The sequence below is a fragment of the Coturnix japonica genome, chromosome 1 (genome assembly GCF_054131305.1).
Source record: "Coturnix japonica strain WE chromosome 1, WE-NBRP24, whole genome shotgun sequence".
Lineage (NCBI taxonomy): Eukaryota > Metazoa > Chordata > Aves > Galliformes > Phasianidae > Coturnix > Coturnix japonica.
The window spans coordinates 94,633,376-94,654,598 of record NC_140663.1 but is presented as its reverse complement, the minus strand read 5'-3'; the positions used below and the strand labels follow the sequence as shown (position 1 = coordinate 94,654,598).

The 21,223-nt window shown below is 34.6% G+C and overlaps 1 long non-coding RNA gene across 2 annotated transcripts in view; it reads left to right on the top strand.

Annotated features, from left to right (window-relative positions):
• The window catches only part of LOC146762584 (uncharacterized), a 69,787-nt gene extending 49,418 nt beyond the window's left edge, over positions 1-20,369 (top strand). The window contains exons 1-3 of one of the 2 annotated variants that reach the window (XR_014946128.1): positions 5,535-6,154; positions 14,972-15,064; positions 16,734-20,369. This is a non-coding gene — a long non-coding RNA (uncharacterized LOC146762584). Of the gene's footprint in view, positions 1-5,534; positions 6,155-14,971; positions 15,065-16,733 lie in introns of those variants that run through there. The other variant, XR_014946126.1, reaches the window with a different exon arrangement.
• Positions 20,370-21,223: the final 854 nt, after the last annotated feature.

Below are 21,223 nucleotides of genomic sequence, written 5' to 3'. Positions count from 1 at the left end.
CTGTTAGTAATGACTTGGAAGAAGGACTTGGAACTTGGAACTATTGCTTAGCTGAAAAAAAACAACATGCATGATCTCATAAGAGCAGCTTTCACCATGGCAGATATATAGGTTGGCATAAAAATGATGGACATGCCCATTTTTTTGCCACTGGCTCTTATCCTGGCTACCTTGTTCTTCCATGCTGTGCTTATCTAAGGGCTCAAGCTGCATGTGGCAGAAGAACTCTTGACCTTTTGAGTGTTCTGCTTTGTTCCTGCTTTGAAGAAGCTTGTTAAAATAAGCTCAAAGGAGTGGCAGTTAGATTGAGAGATGCACTGGGGAGGGGTTATATCTGCTGCCAAAATATTTCCAGGAACTGAAGATAAAAACCTGATGGCAAATGACTTCTGCAGTTGGGGAAGAGGGTTTACAGTTTAGATATATTTGTTATGGCTCATAGGAATGGGATCAGTGTTGGGAATCTGCTACTGGCAAGGAGGAGGCAGGGGGAGAAAAATTTAATTATAAACATATTTATTAACAATGAATGCAAGGATTTGATAAGGAGTTTTCATTTTAACATATGTGCATTATTAATCATCGATGATACTAGGGTTACAAATAGAAATCTGCCTGGAGGTAGAAAGCAGAAATGATGATTTTTTATTAAACATATTGAGCCAATTTCTGTCCTCTGACGCATGGATGAAGCTTTCATTGAACTCCATGGGAGATCTACACTTGCAGTGCAGGACATAATTTTGCTCTGCATGTTCCATATACATTAATCATAATTTAAAATATGGATAAAGGCAGGGCTGAGGGATATATGGGTGAGGTATGGTTAAGGCCAAAGTAATCTAATTTATCAATATGTATTTCTTGTGGTCCCTTGTGACTTGGCAGGGGATAAAAGAAGATGTCATTCATACAATATGAATATACACTGATACATGCTTTGTAATATTTCCTGTTGTAACAGCAGTTACAATTCCTTTTGTTGTTTTTAAAGGATCTTTAAAGAAGGCTAAAAACCTAAAAGGCTGAAAACAAAATGTTAAAGCTCTTGGGAACACAGTGATGTATCTAATTAGTTCTTTACTGAAATAAAAATCATGCCCTAATGCAGCAAAATTAAAAAACAAAATAAAACTGTAATGCTAAGTATTATCATTATATTTCTATCTAAAGTGTTAAGTTGTAGCACTGTTTTCTATTATGCCTTTTGGACTGGGAATGTTTCCCTGCATTGCAAGGGAATCTTATTTCTGTGCTGTAAAACCGTGTTGTCCTTTGTAACTTTCTGTAAGTAAATGTTACAGTTTAACTAACTCCATGGATTTAATAGTTATATCTGTGCATGATTTTTTTCTAATTTGCTTGCCACCTGTAAGGTTAATTTATTAAAAAATATTTTTACGTCATTTTAAAGCTCAAGGTCAAGTTACCATCTTGAGAAGTGGCCTTCCAATTTCTTTTTTGCCTTTCATTATCACACAGTATCACAGTCTCGTGCGGGCTAATGCGGCATTCCGACCACTGCCCACCGGGGCACACTATTATGCCTCTGCCATTCTCATATCATGTTTAAGTAAGCATTCAGACTGTTTTCATCTGTATCCTCTGCTTGCTAATTTCAAGCCCCTCTTTTCCTGAGACTTAACTGTCATCAGAGAACTTCTCATGGCTCAGACCTCAGTGTTTTAAGCTTTCTTTCAAGATCCATTGCATTAAATTGCATTAAATTGTGTCTTCTCTTTCTGGATCTATAATTCAGTTTTAGTGAAGTCAGTGGATCTTTTTGTATTTAAACATGAGTATTTGCAAAATGCATGACTGTAATCTGGCATTTTCAGAAGTTATGAATTTATTTGTTGAAAGATGCTGATGAGTACACTAACTCCTTGAAAAAAATATCTGAAGTTAACTCAGTAATCATGCCCAAATGTCAATCTAATTAACTGATAATGCCATACTAACAAGAAATTTTATCTAGCAAATATTTAATAGGTCTTTAAAGAAAAAAAAAAAAAAAGGAAAAAAAAAAAATGAAGTGCATTAGAGAAAACAGATAAGAACAATGAAAGGGTTTTTACCTAGGGCATTCAAAATGAATTTTTTAACACTCAGAGCATAAGAATATAGTTTTCTTTATAGCTGCAATAAAGTTGTTTTCCCACTTTTCACAATGTTCTTTCTAGACATAAAAAGAAGGCTAAACTATATTAACTCATTCACCCTGTTGATTTTGAAGGTACTTATCCTGAATGCTTAACAGTTGTCTTTGGCATGAAAAAGTCCTTTTTTTTTTTTTTTTTTTTTCCCCTCTTTTTCAAAGCCACTTTCTCGTTGTATCTGAAATTCTCTGTGTATAAACAACTTGAAATTCTTACGGTGGATTGAAAATCTGTACTTTACCAAAGCACTTGTTCATTGACTGGAGGGATTTCAATATGTCCTGGAGATTAGCTCAGATACTTAAGAAATTAGAAATGAGAGTTGATCTACTTTCTTAAATTCAAATGTACCCAGATGTTTTGGAAAATTGTAATGAGTTGTTAAGATATTATTTTGCTTGACATGCCAGACATTATAATAAGATAAAGTCACAACATAGGTACAATAAGAAAGAAATTACTGATTTTTGAATGTAAGTATTGTTAACTAGAAACTGTAAGGTCGACGTGAATTAGTTCAACCCAAAGTCTAAAGTATCTGATATTTGCAATTGAAATTCACTTAAATATTAAATATGTGCCTTTAAAATATTCCGTACAGCTGGAATGATGGATCAACTTTCATTTCAAAATTTCATGTGACAATACTTGTGATAATAGCAATATAATGTGTCTGAGTCATTTGTCATATTTCAGAGGACGCTGCTCATGTTTCACTGAGCAAGTCCCAAGAGACTGCTATCTCACTTTTATAAGGACATTTGGAACACGGCAGTGTCTAAGACAGACAGCCTCATAAGTCCATAAAATTCTGCGAAACAGATATTTGTTTAAGGATTTGCATGTGAAAAATCATGGGTTCTGATGCTTCAAATATTTATGTTCATTGTTGAATTCACTGGTATGTATTCACTTTGTGCTCAGCAAGCCCAGGAATTTAAAGCCAGATACATGTGTGCTTGTGTGGTGAGGAGGGTCCTAGCAATATAAAGACTGAAACAGACTTCTTGTTATAGTAAATTCAAAAGATTGGATATGAACAGAAAACAAATTGAAGGGGTGTTTTATTTTTCAGGTAGTTCACTAGGAAGAGAATATGTCTATATCAGATGACAAAAAAAAACTTTCATTTGAAATATTTTGTTGCTAGAATCCCATTCCCAACAATTCTCTTAAATAGAGAATTAATAAAGAGGAAGGAGGTGGCACAGGAGGTGGAGGGAGGTGATATGGGAAAATCAGTATGGCTTCACCAAGGACAAATCCTCCTTGACCAACCTAGTGACATTTATGATGGTGTTACTGCATCGACAGACAAGGGAAGAACCACTTAAGCCTGGGCTTCAGTATGTTCTTTGATACAGTACCCCTCAATACCCTTCTCTCCAATTGGAAAGATCTGAATTTGACGGGTGGACTCTTCAATGGACATAGAAAGTGCTGCAGGATCAAGTCCAGAGAGTGGTGGTCAGCGTCTCAATGTCTGGATGGAGGCTGGTGATGAGTGATGTCCCCCAGAGGTCAGTGCTTAGACCAGTACTCTTTAGCATCCTCATCAATAACATTGACAGTGGGGTTGAGTGCACCCTCAACAAGTTTGCTGATAACATCAACCTGTGAGGTGCAGTTGACACACCAGAGGGATGGTCCAGGGGGACCTAGACAGGCTTGAGCAGGGGGCCCAGGTGAACTTCATGATTTTCAACAATTCCAAGTACAAGTTCTTGCACCTGTGTTGGGGCAACCCTCGCTACCAATACATTCTGTGGAATGAAAGGACAGAGTGCAGCCCTGCAGAAAAGACAAGGAGTTCTGGTGGATGGCAAGCTGGACATGATCCATCAATGTGCCCTCACAGCCCAGGAAGCCAATTCCATCCTGGGCTGCATCCAAAGAAACATGGCTAGCAGGTCAAGGGAGATGATCCTACTTCTCTGCTTTGCACTGGTGAGGCCTAAGCTGGAGTACTGCATCCAGATGTGGAGTCCTCAGTGCAGAAGTAAAAACAAGAAAATCAACAGAAAATAAAACAAACCAAACAACCAAAAATGCCCCAGTATCTGCACCTTTAGAAGTTTTCTTTTCAACTAAAGTAAAATACTGTTATTTATTATTACTTTTATGACTTTTGTTTTTACTTCCTCTGACTTTTAACTTCACTTTTCTGAGCATGATGAATGATCTTGCTGAAAATACTATCTGTTTGTATGAAACTATTGCAAAATGAAGATGAGAAGCAGACAACAGTCTCTTAAGATTTGAAATAAAAGATAGAATTCATAAATTCTATCACTAAGTAGAACTATTTCAACCTATTTACATTAAAAGAAGAGAAGATCTGGAATTGTTCAAGAATTACTGAAGGGCATTTTCTGTGCCTTACATGACCTACTTTTAAAACCACAAACTTTTAAACTGTCAGAATCAGTAAATCTATCTGCCTTAGTATTTTTATACTATTCAGACAATACAGAAGATTAAAAAGATTTAATCCTCCACTATTTGTGTGAAATTATCCCAAAAACAAATGCACAGAATAGACAAATCAGTGTAATATTGCAATTTCTAAATGTACCGTTCTTAAAGTTTCCTTATAAGTTACTGTAAAATTATCCTTCAGTATAAGTCATCTTCTGTTGTCCTTTGTCAAGACTGCTTTCAGACACCTATTACTATGTAGAAATATCAACGTTATGAAGGAACTTGAATTACACAGTATGGACTGCTCCCAGGATTTCACTTTTCCACATGCACAGCAGCCACTCTTATAGCTTTGCATTTTAGTAAGTTAAAGCATGCCATCAGCTTTTGGAATAGAGGCTGTGAGTAAGGCTGTTGGCCTGGTTTAGATCTTTTCTATATCATTTATTAAAAATTAGGACCCTTAAGAAAGGTCTTTTCCCCTAAGTCTTCTATTTACATTGCATTAATTTTATGTTGCAAAAATTAAAAACACCTCTCAGTACAGGGTCATTTTTAGAGAAACATTTAAAGAATGAAGGGCAGATACACGCTTCCTATTTGTTTCATGGAACTGTAACAAATTTTTCCCTTTCTATTCTCATTTCATGAGAACTTGTTCATGTGATAGGTAACTGCAGTCTTCCCTAGCTCTCAGTAAGTACAACACCATTAGTTTTCTGGAGCATTTGCTTTTAAGGTTGGCAAGAAATTAACAGAAAATATTAAAATGCATGACAAGTACCTGAAATTTGATATATTTCAAAAATATTTTTATGTTCTATACCCCTAAGGAATAGATCTGAAGAACAGGTGACATATTAGTGCACAAAGATGATACTTAGAGTGTATAGACAGTATTACTAGCAGCTTTGAATTGACTGCATTCAGTATCTCTGCATGAATGTTTATCACTTGAGGTGATGAAGAAAACCTTAACTTTTTGGGAAGTGGTTATTAGACTGGAATGGCACAATCATACTTACTTTTGTTAACACCTTGAAGGTTGGGACCATTTAAATATTTCCTAGCCTGTCACTTCAAGATACATTCTATTTTCAAAATGTTGCAAACAAGAAGCCTAATCATAACTGTTCACCTGAAAAGCTAGGGATGATCCTTCAGTCTAAAGGACTGGAACTACAGCTCTCCTCCAGTGTAGAGTCCTAGAACACATCTGTGCAGAGAAAAATGCACAGGTGCCACAGGAGACTGGGAAGGATGGCACCCTCGATACCCATGATCATCCTCTTTAATCACACGGGTGAGAGATGCTGGGGCACGTTCAAGAATAGTGGTGTATGAGAAATTGGTAATCACAGCCTGAACCTCTGATTAATCAGCTGAGGCAAGTGTCGGGTCAGCTGTGGGAGCTCAGGTGAGAGTAATTTAGCTGTGCTCCCGGAAGGGGTGAAGCTTAACGCCACCTCCTCTAGACCTCGTTTAAGGGCTGACCAGCACTAAGGCAGCATCTCTTGGAGATTGCTCTCTGGTGGAGGTTGCTTCAGCATTTCCTAGTGAAGGCATCCCTAATGGTGAGTTTTTCCTTATAAATAGCCTTTTGAATATCTGTTACTATCTTTGTATCATTCCACCTTACAAGTGGCTATAAAATTGTTGATAATATTTAAAAAAAAAAAAAAAGGAATGTAATGCATTTGTAATCATCTCAGCTGCCCTTTCTAAATTTCATCTATATTGTAATCTTGAGAAGATAATCTCTGCAGCTCCATCTGGGAATAGACATTTGTGCAAAACTGTAATGTTTTGTTTTTAAGTACAAGTTATGCTGTGTCTGTTTACAAAATTAACCTCAGAATTTATTGTTTGTACATGATAATAAATCCCAGTGGATACCCTACAAAGGTGTTTAGATGCCTTGTAAAATCAGCCTTTAAAGATGTAAAGTAAGAAATTGTATTATAGGCATTTAAGATTCTGTAATTTGTTATTTATATACCAGCGTGAAGAAGGTATGTGTCATAAGAAAATACCAGAACACTGATTCCACAGAAATAAACTTCCTTTCTAATACTGACCTATGCTTACTTGTGCAAATGCAAAAAAATAATGACAGTTTTCCCATTAGCTATGCATTACAGGACTGTATACACTTCCACTAAGAATTCACACAGATTAGTTCTGGTGCATGAGAGAATTGTTTTCTCAACAAAACTATTGTCCTCATTCAAAGCAGAATGAAATTAGGGGTGTGAGCCAAGGTATACAACAACAATAATATGGCTTCAAATACTCAGAAGAATTACAGCAGATGAAATACTGTTGAATGAATATGATAGGCTAGGAGGCTAGGTAGTTGTGCAGTTTTTCTTCCCCTTTTCTTTTTGTATTTGATTATTCACAGTAGATCCGAGACTTCATCATAAGGGAAGCTTTCTTTTCTTCTCTTTTCATTTCCCTTTGAAAAGTATGGATCTTTTTCCAGAGGTGTTATTATAGATAATACCAGCATCAGCTTTAACTGGCTTTCTGTGCCATTTAGGACACAATTCTGACAGCACAGGTTGGGGGGGTATTCAGTGAAAGAAATCATATTGTTGCTGCATCTATACAGCTGTACAAATTTGAGTCAATGAGTTCATAGCTAGTTTAAGCATACCTATAGAAGCTGCAGTCATTTACTTGGGCTGTAAAATAAATACATCTATAAATGCCATCTGTTGATATTTCTCTTGACTATGCCTGATGCTGGTAGAAGATAAATATCATAGAAGCTCTTGCCTCCTATCTGCCTTTGACACATTATAGAGTGGCCAGATAAAAATAATGTATAACTAGATAAATTAAACTAGTTCTAGTTTCAGTTAATTCACAAACACCAGAAATCGGAGGCTAATGCATCTTCAGCAAAGCAAGGCTGTTTGCAGCTTTCTTACAAGTCTATGCTGAAGTCTGTGCAGCTTCATTTATTTCACAGATGTGGAAAACTGTGGCTGCAATGGCATGGAAGAAGATACAGCAAACTGGAACAGAGACAAAAACTAGCATCTATAGATCTTGTTATTTAGCTCCTAAATAGTAATCTTCTCTACAAACCTAACAAAGCTTTGAGGTAATAAATGTGTAATTATCTAGAAATTTATCTAAAACATCCTTATCTACCAGAGGGGCCTACAATATTAGTGATGCTCTTGATCATCCTTGTTTGCTCCTGTGATATGTGACACTGGTCTTCTGGTCTGCATTATCTGATGCTGTATAGTATTCAGGTTCCATGCCAACAGGACAGCAATGGAATAAACAGTCTGGGCTACACCATCCTTACAAAGCAGAGCAAGCTTCCCTGGCCTATAAAAACATAATTTGTGAACAGGTGAACCGTCCCAGATTAAAATTTAAGTGAAATGAGGAGAAATGCATGATAATAAAATGTTGCCCTCACTGTAAGATAAAAAAATAATTTCAGTTTACAAACAAATCCAAATTGACTGCAACATCGAGCAAATAAAAGGCAATAAGCAAATTCCAGATGCTTTTGTATGAATTGTGTCAGGGTTTTATAAATGCTTAGAACTGCAATGTATATAAAACAGAAACCACATCCACTGAGTCTCTATAGTCCATATTGATACCCCATATTCTAGACTCCTATTTCCTTTTACTGAACAAAATCAGCTGATGATTGTTTTTGTGCATTGAGATTTTATTTATTTTGTTTGTTTGACATGAAAACAGGAAATTTATTTTTGGAGTACAAGTTTTTGACTCTTTTTTAGTTCTTAGTGAACAACAACAAAATAGAATTTCCCGCTACCTTTCTGTAAGAATTGTTTTCACATTCATAGGTCATGAATAACCTAGTCTTTCTTTATCAGAAACAAACAAACAAAAAAACAAGTGAAACCAAGCAAAACACCAAGAAGTTCTCTATTCTTCTCCCCAGAAAAAAAAAAAAATTGATTGTCAGATACACTCTTGATCTGAGCTGAAAGAAAAAGGAATAACTTTTTTTCCTACATTAGCAGCTTCTTTTCGCTTGATAAAATTCTCTTCCTAACAGAAGGTGAGCCAGTGATTGACAATGCAACTCAATTTAATCATTGGCTGAATTTTAAAATCTACTAATACCTTGACACAAATCCTGGTGAGACCAGGGCCTGTAATCCCATCATCTCTGTAAGGACACACAACATATATGCAAACCATGCAGAGTATAGACTTCAGGTTTCTTTTACTCCTTTTTTTTTTTAAATTATTATTTTACTTTCTTCATGATTGTATTGTTTCTTATTTTTTCCTACAGTGAAAATACACTATAATGGCAACCAATAAAAGTATCAGACAGAAATGTTTCCAAGGAGACCCTTCTAGCTTGGCACTGGCATGACTTTATTCTTATGAGAGCTAATCCCCTGCTCTTAATAACTGAACAATTTAAAGGCATAGCTTATAATTGCAGTTAAAGATTTTCCACGTTTTAATAAAAATTACTAAAGTATTTAAAATAAGGAAGAGTGTTCTTGTCATTCTGTGGCTCAGCTCTGCATATTTTCACATTCTCATTGGCATCCCTGGTGTGAAAAACATGATTTAAAAAGCCTCCTACTCTCCTGGAATTTGAAGGGGATGATGGTTACTTATGCCAAGGCCAGCTGCAGCAGCCAGGGATTTTTAGAGATTTTAAATTTCAGCTGCACCACAGGAAAATTTCACCTGCCTCTCTTAGCTTTGTTCTTGAATCTCTCCTTAATTCCTGACACTGAGTGCCTAGTAAGGAAGCATATGGAAGTAGCCTCTTTAGTAGAACTGTATGTAATGGTGTGAAATAGAGATATGTTTACAAAAAAACAAAAACAAATAACAAACAAAACAAACAACAACAAAAAAAACAACAAAAAAAAACCTGTGGCAAGACAAGCATTCCTCCAATTCTTTGCTCTCTTTTGATGATCTCTCTATATCCATAGCTAAACAAACCTTTTATTCCCCTGGAGTCAAAGTTATTATTGAATCTGTTCCCAAAATATCAACTGTTTCTCATCCTCCATCTATTCCTATTGCTTGTTTTGAGAAACACTTTTTTGGTTGGTGTCGCACAATGAAGAATGGCAGAGAAACACCAAGGCAGCCTTTTTGGAGACTGGAGAGAAGGAAGGCACAGACCAGAATTTCCCAGGAATGTGGGAACAAGGCTCATGGCCTCAAAGCAAAAAAATATTTGAGATAGTTGTGGTGAGAAGATGGCTAATGTGATCTCCATGTTACCATCAGATAATCCTTGCAATCAGAATAAGTATGCAAAGCAGAATATAGGCAAAGTAGGGGTAGCAATTTTTTAATACACTATTGCTTAAATATTTTCGTACTGTGCTGGACTGCATAAGTAGAAGCTGGGCTGTTTTTTAGTTTAATGTGACCTGGCCTGCAATGGAAAGTAAGCTCACTTCCCCCCCCCCCCCCCCCCCCATCATCTTAATTATAATGGGCAAAAATATTATAATGGGCAAAAATGTATTAGAATGTTAGAGAAGAATTTGCAGTTGAAAAGAATTAAGTCAACTGTCACAGAAGACTCTTCTTCAGTTGTTGATACTCTGTAAATTCAACGTAAATTTCTGAAATTAAAAACAGTTAGTATTTGCCAGGTGATGTGTGAAAAACAGTCAGGGCTCCACACAAAAATGTCTCAGGGACTTACATGCTTTTCTTCATTTTAGAGATAGAATTTTCTTTTGTTTTGTTGTTTGTTGCTATTGTTACATGGTGTTTTGATGATGTTGTTTGGGGATTTTTGTTTGTTTGGCTTTTAAATTGATTCTTCCCCTCTTCCCAAGCTATATATACATATGTATATGTGTATATATTAAACAAACAAACAACAACAAAAACAAAACAAGAGACAGTGCCCTGTGGGAATGTAGAAAATTAAATTCCAAATAAAGAAAAAATGAAAGGCTAAAGATAAAGAAAGGGAAAGCTGAGGACTGTGATTTGCCATGTTTTGCTGGTGTCTAGGAAGACTTATTTGGGTCCTCAGCTGGTCTCCAAGCATCTTGAAATCTGGCTCAACACCCTAATATCTGTTAATGACACCAGAATGCATTTGTCAATAAATATTAGGTACCTTCCTATTAGTTGACATCCTAGAAACAATGTTTTCTTTGTTAATTTTATTTTGCAAATCTCCTATTTGTATTGTATTAAAAACAAAAAACACTTTTTTTTTTTTTGTTAATTTATTTTTATATCCAGTTCTGCTTTAACTGAATTTTACTAGTGTGTAGAAGCTTCATCATTCTAGAGATAACAACATAATTTCACTCATTCTGTGTGGAAGTGGAATGTTAATATTAGATTTCCACAGATGGAAGTGAAATACATTGTATTCTTATCAACATATAAATTTTTTCTGTGTATATAAGTCCTTTTACAATTTTGCTCTACTTTTCTAGTGAAGATGAAATGAAGGGAAAATCTGTGACTGTATTGTTATACATATCTTAATTTGTACGGAGAGGGGATTTAAGTGCTTTGATAAGTCCTAGAAATTAATTCAATGCACCATATGCTGTAAAAAAAAATCTCACTTGAAAAATAAACCTTTATCCCATAATTTTAAATTTGAAAACGATTTATCCTTTTTATATTTTATTTTTACATACCTATATATTTTATAATATATATGAAAAGCAATATCGTATATTTGATTTTCATATACTAAAACGGTAGAAACTCAGAGATCAAGACATTTTGCTCTCATAGTAACATGCTATTTCTTCTTTCCTTCCATGAGGCTATATTGCTCTTACACTCTTCATTTGCTCTGGAAACAGTTGTCAGATGCGGGACATATGCCAAACTGCCAATATTGTATTAGCTTGTTTTCTCTCTGGTATAATACTTTTTCTGGTGAAAACCAGGCCAGTTGATGGAAGACCCAATGCAAGTTACATTATTGTTTTATATAGATCAAAACAAAAAGCAGTTTTCTGACAAAATCTGCATATTTGTTTTCTTACATTTTAGAATAAAATAAGTTTCATACTATGAATACTCATTAAGTAGTGGCATTGTGGGTTTGTTTGGTTGTTTGGTTTTTTTTTTTGTTTTTTTTTGTTTTTGTTTTTTTCCTGGATTGGTTTTGATAGGTAAGGGGTGTGGTGCCTTCACTTGAAGTTTCCATTAAGTGAATTCAGTGCTCTCTGGGATCATAAATGCTGAGTGAGTTAAAACCAGAGTTATTCATACTTGGGAAGCTTAATAGTGTATCTGTAGCTGTTGAAAAAAAAGTTCAGCATGATTTGGCCTCTATTTTATGTCTTTTTCTTTGCTTTCCCATTTCTATGACTGACTTTACTTTTTTTGAAAATCTTCACTGAAGAGACTAAACTAAATCAAAAACCACATCCAATAAATTTTTAATCCTGCCCCCCCCCCTCCCCCCCTCCTTCCCCGGTAAAAAAGCCTATTTCCCAGAACTCTGTATTTCATTTCCCAAAATCTATACAAAGTAAAACAGAATTGTGTAGTACAAAAATGCTAAATAAACTCATCTAGGTTTCCCTTTCCAAGAAAGGTTGGAAATAATCTTTTGAGGTCTCATCTAGCCTGAGTTGTTCTATTATTTTATAATTTTCAGAAACTAGCTGGGACAGCAGTACTTGGATTAGTTTTATCATTTATATTTCTTATATACATAGAGCAAGACAAAAATGTAAAAGTTAAAATAGTTGGAACTGATATGTCTGATGTACTGTCCTTAAGGACCTGGAATATTTTGTTTTAATATATATATATATATTTTTTTCTAAATTGTAATAAAAAATATTACAAAAGTAAGAACAAAATTTTGTGGAAACGTGAAATATTGCTTCTATAATGATAGCTTAAACTTCAAATTTAGAAAATCAGTATATACACAATCATGCTTTCATTTGAAGTCTGGACATAAGATCTCTTAGTTAAAAATTGAAATGTTTTCCTAATATTTGCAGAATATGTGGGTTTATTTTGTCCAAATAGACTTTAGTCAGTATCTTCAGTACATACCAAAACCTCCCATGGCCATTTAGAAAGAAGATAGTACATACCTGAGCTCTCAGATCTCTCTAAAGATAATAAAATAGAACAACAACAAAAAAAAGCAAAATGCATCCATTTAAGCATCTCAATGATGGCACACTCATACACACTTCTATTAGGAAGTCATATGAAAGCCATAAAAAATATAAAAACTTATTTTAGATCCATGAGAACTAATTCTAAGAAGTAAATATATATATTGATATTTCAACAGGACCACAATCACAATCCATCATAAAGAGGAACTGGTAAAAAGATCTTGTGATTAGAATATAATGCAAACTCTTTAATCTGTAAACAAAAGACAGATGACTCAAGGACTAGAAACTACCATTATCATTCTATTGTTTGTCTGTTTGTTTGTTATCAAGTTTTAAAGTCTGCACAACGTGTGGAATCTTCTGCTTCTCAGTCATCACAGTCAAAGATTATAAGATATTTTATTGAAATTCTAAGGACATTCCTCCATAGCAAAACTCCTCCCCTACTTCTCACCTAAACATACAGTGAAACTTGTATATATACACATATTTCTGCTCTGGATATTCCAGTTGATCTACAGCTAGCAAATGACATAATAGATGGCTCACTCTGCATTTTAATATTTTCAAGCAAATAATTCTTTATTAAAGGTTTTAAAGTTTAGAAAGGAGGTTAGAAAGCAGGTTTGAAAGCTCTTTCTTCAGGATTTTGGAAAGAGGCAGAATCATTCCCTAACTATACTCTCTAAGAACAATCTGTTCCAGGTCAAACTGGAACACTCTTCCATTCCTTCACAGTTACTTCACAGTAATGCCAGTTTCTTTGACTACCTTACTTTCAAAGAATAGCAACTATAACTGAATTTTGTACTGAATTCTGTTGGCATAAAATAGACATGTTCTAAGGATGCCCACAAGGCTAAAGCACTTGGAAAAGAAATACCTAGTCCCTGGAACCTGTTCTTGCTTAGATATGACTTGTGTCCTGGGATGTTAACAAGCAACTTTGCAGCTGAAGTGCCGAAATAATAGCACAGTTTTCCTATGGTTAGAGATGCTAGCTGATGCCCTCTGGGATCTCACTTCCCAAGTAAGGCAGTAAATAAACTAAGTAATGTAACTTTTGGATTTCAGTTAATGTCATGTTTAAAGTGCCTAAAACCCATTCTAGATCTCCCTCCTCATCAAAGAAGTTGTGTGTCACAGTTATCACCCAGCTGTTGATCAACAGCATTATTCAAAAAATGTGAAAGAACGGAGTTTACAATTAAGTTCTGCTTCTTGCTGAATCAGTAGAGAGTTTTGATTGTGGTTTCAACAAGACTTTGATTTGGCTCCATGTTTTGGAGTTTCTCTCAGTAGATGGAACAAAGCTGTGAATTCATTCCTATAAACAACACGAGTGATCCCAAGGGCTGTAACAGTCAGATCTATGTGCAAATATAATTTTTGATGAGTTTTCTGCAGAAAAAAAATGAATAATGATTTCACAGTTTAAAAGAAAATGGGCAAAATATGTTCAGTTTAATTTTAAAGGAGATGGAATTTTTTTTTCATATATATTTAAGTAATATGTATCCACGTTTTCTATAGGATTGCTAGTACTTCATAAAATCCTATACACACCTAAGTAAAATACTTAAATTTCTTTCTTTCCCCACCACTGTTGCAAGATATTACTTTATATTTGGCTTTTTCTCCTGCAAGTGAGAAAATACAAGTTGGTGGTTTCCCTTACTACTTCTCAGCTAATGGAATTTCCTCAATGTCTATTTTTTGGTTCCAGAAATACTCTGTTAAATATTGTGGTGACCTCTAATTACAAGAGGAAACTTTGTTTGCATTCTTTGCATTTTTCAAGTGTGTAGAAAATGGATGAATAATAATTCACAAGTTCTCTTTCTAGTGAGTTGTAAGGAAAAAAAAGCCCAAGATAAGCTAGAACTGTACTACCAGAGCTAAAAGCAAAACTGGTACAATAATCTAAGAATTTTAAGAACATGTTTGGGCTTTGGATAATGCAAAAAAAATTGGCACGAATCCAGAATATCTTCAGGGTAAAATTGGAAGAGTAACAAAGTTTTCTCTACTATTTTAACTTACATACTAATTTATCACAGAATTGCACAGTGATAAGATTTCGTCAGTTTATCATGAACACAATACAGGGCACCTGGAGAACTGCTTGTATGCAGTTTTTTTGATCTTCACAGCTATGCAAATAGAATGAAATTATATCTCTTAGAAGCATAGGGTAGTCTTATGAATGTAAATAAGGCCGAATCTTCCATGTGATTATCTAACCTCTCTTTTTATTTTCCTGTACAGATTGACTACTGCTGCAGGAGGCAAGTGAAGCAACCATTGTTCAAGGATTATAATACTTTACACCTTTTTTGTGAACTTTAGTAATCGTTCAAGGTACTTACAAGCCTGGAATTTGTGTTCATAAGTCATCATGTGCTTTTGGTAATTTGAAACAATACTTCCTGACAAGGATCAGTTGATACTGCAAACTGTACTTCTAGCAATAGTAAAGCAAATTCATGTTGTTTTCATTTTCTCTGCAGTGTGCTAGTGAATGTTAAAATAAATTCTGTGTTTAGTTTTACACTTATATTGTCTTCAATCTATTCATGTTGTCATAAGGCATGAGGAAGTAATTATAAGGGAGTAAATTGGCTTACTTATTCCCCCCAGCAAAATGAATGTAAGTTACAGAACTGCAATTCAAGAAGGTCTTACCATTAAGAATTACATGAGTAGAATTTATGAGCTCAAAAGTATACAGTTTTTACTTAATATTGTGACTTGAAATTTACATATTTATAGAAATGTTCATAGCTCTGTAATATTTAGCTTCCTTCTGTGTATGAGATTGGACAACAGTTTGAGTTAAGAACTGAATTTATACCTGACTGAAGACACCAGTACATCTGTTAAACAATGGTTAGAACGCAATTGTTCTTATTTAAAGGAACAAACTAACAATTTAAGTGTCAAACACTTATTAACAAGGAAGAAAACAAAACCCACAAAAACAACAACCCAGACGTTCTGAGTTGAACTTCTAGAGGAGGGATATCTAGAAAGCGTAACAGGAAGAAAATCTTCTGTCTACTCAGTCAAAATCTTCTCATCCCTAAATGTGCACACCACAACTTCATCACCATCATTTGACTTGACTGTGGTAAACACATTCCTGGGAAAACAGAGTGAACTCTTAGAGATTAGCAACATCTTTCTTGAGTCTGCCTACAAACATCATACTGGGTAGACATATAATTGTTTTGAAAGAATTTTGGACTACTATGCACTAATTCAGTTGTAAAATATTTTATATAGTAATGTAGAGATAAATTATGAATAGAAACCCAAAAAATGGGCAAACAATGGTCAGTGCAGAGTAAACCTTCAGTGCATAATTTCCTGCAGTGAAAAATTTTGCAATAAGTCTAGACAAAAGTCTATTTAATTTTAGAATATTACTGATTTTCAGCTTGGGCCAGATAGCACACATTGAATTTTGAGACACTGTGGTCACATTTCAAGAGAACCTGGCCAATTTATTGTTTTAGGTGGCGACAGCAGGAATACTTAGTGGGCTTGATTTACAGCTGTCTACAATTTTGGCAGTCATTGTTATATTTCACTGTGAGTCTTGGAACTTATTCAAGCCAGAATTCACATTTAACACAGAGCTCACAATTTTTTATGAAAACAAACTGAGAAAACATTATAGAATATCCCAGTGCATTGGAACAGCACATAAAAGATGGCACTTCTCATTGCACATTTCCCTTTGTCTTTTCTCCCTTCTATGCTCAGTGCTAACACTCCATGAGGTTGTAGTAAATGTTCTGAAGTTTTGTATAATGAAGAGAGCTGAGTCAAAGAATTTAGTTGTTTGTGCTACACTTACAGCTGATTAAAACTAAAACATATTTTAGTGTTCAATTTTTTAAAAACTTTGACTGAGAAAAAAACTACTACCTCCAGATTTCATTTCTTTCCCCCTTCTAATTTCTTGCTTCTTTTTTCTCCTTCCTTTTTTTTTTTTTTTTTTTTTTTTTTTTTGTTGCTGTTAAAGAAATGAAGAGGAAAGGAAGAGTAACACATACAAGCCCTCAAACTTTCCAATTCCAGTAAAAGAAGTATTTATTTGCAACAGCCGCAGGTTTCTGGGGAGTAAGCTTGAACTTTCAACAATGTTTTCAATTGTCAGATAATTGTCAAATGTCGTCTTGAAATGCTGGGAGACAAATGGAAATGGGATTTCAGTGGTAAGGGGACTTCTTTTAAATGCCAATGTAAGAAAGAATTTAAAATTGAACTAACAATATGTCAGAGACATGGTGACAGAAATCTTGTGCTGAATAAAAAAAAATACATATTATTAATTGCCAAAGCATAATGGAACTGTTCGTCTTATTTCAAAAATTTATGGGTAGATGTTATAAGCAGACCAACTTGAAATACAGGAGTTGAAAGTATGAGAAAATTTCAGTGTTTTTCTTGGTTGCAATTTAAAAAAAAAAAAAAAAAAAAAAAAAAAAAGAAGTGATGAATTCAATGACAATGAGCAGATTTCTCAATAACTTTTTTTTTGTTTGTTTGTTTGGTGTTGAAATAAAACGTCATGTGGATAAGATTAGGCTACTTGCAGATGCCAAGAATGCAAGGTTATGGTACTGAGATTTTGCAGGTTTTCCATCGAGGAATTTCTTCTGAAGCTTTTCTGAAGGTAGATCTGGATAGACTGTGCTGTGGCACTTGCTCCTGGACACAACACTGCACCTCCTGCTACATGATGCCAGTGCAGTTTGAGAGAAAATCTTAGCCTTAGGCTAAGAGGAGAGCTTCTATGAAACTGGTGCAGGCTCTACTTGATATAAAATGATTCATTGTGGCTAATATAGCTCTCACATCACAACCCAAGCCTGACCTGACAATTCCAGTTTTCCATTAGTTATGGCTTAAATTCTGGTCTACAGAGCACACTCGGGCCTCATGCTCTGAACTCTCTTTTCATAGCACATTACACACTGAGCTGAAGCAGTCAGCAGGTCTTTGTCCCAGACGGCAGTGCCAGGATAAACACTAACACACCTTTGATGAATAGTGAGGAAGCCTTCCCGACTTTGCTCTGAAAAGAAGTTATTATGAACAAGGAACGCTCAGGTCAGTTTTATAGGTCTCCACTGGGAGTCCCCACTAAATAACTGACTGCTAACTAACACCTGAACTGAGGGGAATTTCACACAAATTCGCATTGCTGTTGTAATGCAAGCTTATAATGTGCAGTAGTACAGAAATGAAAAGCTTAACTATTTCAAGAGTGAAACAGCCTTTGTGTTTTGCAATGTAAAGCTGTAAAGAAAATTCTCAGCTCTCTCTTGTTGGTAAATGGCTTTTACAGACATATGCAGTTAAAATGGGTGCAGGAGATGCATATCACAGCGAGCAATAGGATGCTGTGGTGAGCTATCCAGTGTTTGAATTGCATTCTTTGTCCATACATGGCTAAAAGACCTTTACCTGCTCTAATGCATTACATCCAAAGATTCGTTTCTATCTACAGAAATAGTGTAATTACATTATGTAATGAAAATGTCTTTTTTTATACAGACAGCACTCTTCCCATTGTTAAAATACTATGGACAAAGTGACAACAAAAGAAGTGCTGCAAATATCAAATAATGCTCACTGACATTATTTTGGAGACCATGGCTGGCCTTTCTACAAAGGGAACTGCTTGAATTTACCCCAAATCTCATTGGAATGACAGTACCACAAAACTGCACCCTGGGTCTCAATTATACATTATAATAATAATTATACATTTACTCAGAATATTACAGAACACTAAATAATGTTCACTTTCATGCTTTTTCATTGCTGAAGGTACTTTAAGTCTATTTAAGTGTTCCAGAACTGGAAAGCCAGCTCTTCACTGTAAAAACGTACAGACTTCTAATAGGAAATATAATTTCCACATTAATTAACCATGTAACACATTTTTTTCCCTTATGACAATTTATTTCTTCTTATCTAAGATAACTTCCTTATTATTTTCTAAATTACAAGGTATTGAAGAACTTGTTTGAAGACTAGTTTTGTCTCTGATTGCTAGGAAAGAATCATATACTTACCTCTAAGAATAAATGATCATGCTCAATAAGTTGCTGTTATTTCTGTATTGTTTGTCATTATTCTTGTGTGTACCCATTGGGTTATGCAATCTAGAATTACAAAAAAAGGGAGTACATTTCATCTGAAAGAGCAGAAGTGTCTTCCTCAACAAACTGCTTTTAAAACAGTTTCTATGTGCTTGTGCTGAGCAGAAGATGCACGCTTGTTCTTAAATCAATTACATTTGCAGATAACCTTGTCCACTTCAAAATATTTATTACTCCCTTCAGAGATATTGGTCAGGATTTTTTTAGTATCCAAAAATAAGTAACAAAGCTTTTTTTTTTTTTTTTTCATTTTATCTTTTTTTTTTCTTTTCTTTTATTAATATAATTCAGAGTACTCTTAATGAAACTATGCAAGCTGCCTCTACCTACTTGATGATGTGGGTGTTGATGTTAGCCTTCCTTGTCATCCAGGTTTCCAAATACTTTCCTCCATGAGACTATTTGCATTTCCTTTCAGTTTGGCTAGACTATTTGAGCTGATATTTCCCATCTACTTTGTGCAGGGAGATTGCAGTGAAAATGCTCAGATTTTTCTATGAAGAAGACCCTAGCCAGCTTTACTGATTATGGTGTTAATCACACATTTAGCACAGTCTTACAAGTACAGATAATCTATTCATTTTCACTGCTTAAATTCTTCATATATGACAAAAGTATTAGTGCAGTTAGAGAGCAATTGTAACAATAGCCATACTACAACAACAAAGGCGATAAAATTATGAAATAAATATAAAAATGTATGCATTTCCTTGCTATTGGGAAATACTTCCTAAATCCTATTTTTATTTTATTTTTTTTTAATCGAGATCAAATGCCCATGTAGTGACATCCATACTACCTGGAGTTTATTACAACAGCGATATTGATATGGGTGGGGGTTGTACAAAGAATACAAATTAAGGTAGGTAGCACATATAGGTACCAGTGTTACTGGAAACAAGAATACATTTTGTCTTCCTTGGCGTACATAACAATGACAAATTTTCCATAGTAGTTTGTATGTTCTAGTATTGATGTTCTACAATGTATTATGCCAAGAAAGAGTGTATTTACTATCTTAGTTCTTAGAGACACTAAGTACCCGTCTTCATTAGTTCAGTACTTTTCAATGCTATTGCAGGAGATTTAATCTTCCATTCTAATCAATGATCTTTAGGCCAGCAGTACTACTCATGATTTTTTGCTGCTTTTGCGCATAAAGGAGACAGATTCTGATCACTTCAACTCTGGTACTTTGGCCATATTGTAACAAATTTTTGCTTAGGCTTTCTCAGTGTGTATGTGTAATGAAGTTATTTATGGCATGAAAGTGTAATCTGACTGTGAACTGATATGAATCAACAGACTATATACTAAATTCCTTTTATACTGTAAATGCAGTGTAAGTTCATCGTGTCTTGTAGTCCTGTAAGTCTTATGTATGTCTTAAAGTTGCTTTGCATCTGCATCTTTGTAGAAAAATATGGAGAAATTATCTCAGAATCTTTTCATTACAATAAATGAGAGTGAGTCTGGCTTCCTACTTATTCTGTGGAACTGAGGCACTGAGCCAGCAAAACCATTTCTGTGAGAATGAACCTTTATCATCTTCAGTAACTGAAATCCAGTTTCACACAGATTTTTTCTTTTTAAAGATTAAATATCAAAGAAAATATAAATGACAATTACCCACTGCTTATTATCAAAAAGTACTAAATATAAAGGTTAAATTTATTGTTGTTTCGCTAGGTGATGTCACTAGTGAAAGTCATGGTCTGTTTTTTTCCAGGCCCAAAAATGTACTGCAAAACATCCACATGTTGTGAAGTTCAAAAAATCCTATGTGACAAGCTCAACAAACTACAATCCTACTAAACATAGCACATACTTAAGCTTCAATACTGTGAGAGTTTCTGCAATACCAATAGCAAAACTGGTCATGACAGGAGAAGAAATGAGTGAAAGGATGTATTCTGTGCCTTATGCACAATTGATGCTGATATGGGAATACATTTCTGAGTTCTCTTCCACTTTAAAATTCTGGTGACTAAACAATGTTGTCTTTATATGTGACCAATTGGTTTTTATAGTACCATATTTCTTCCAGTTATATAATAACATTCTTAATATTCCATAAACACTGTTAAAATTTTTTTTTTTTTGCATATTTTAATTTTGAAATGTTGGACAAATATATTTCTTTTGATCCTAAGCCTTTGAAAAGCTGAGAGATCATAATTCTTGTACGTATCAATAATGTAGATCCAGTAGAGCTCTTCTATTTCTCCACTATTTGTCTATTTGTCATTTTTCCCTAAGCTCAATCATTTTACTTGTCAGGTATTTGTGCCAAATGCTTTTTATTTACTATATATACGTACATACACACGTATATAAGAAT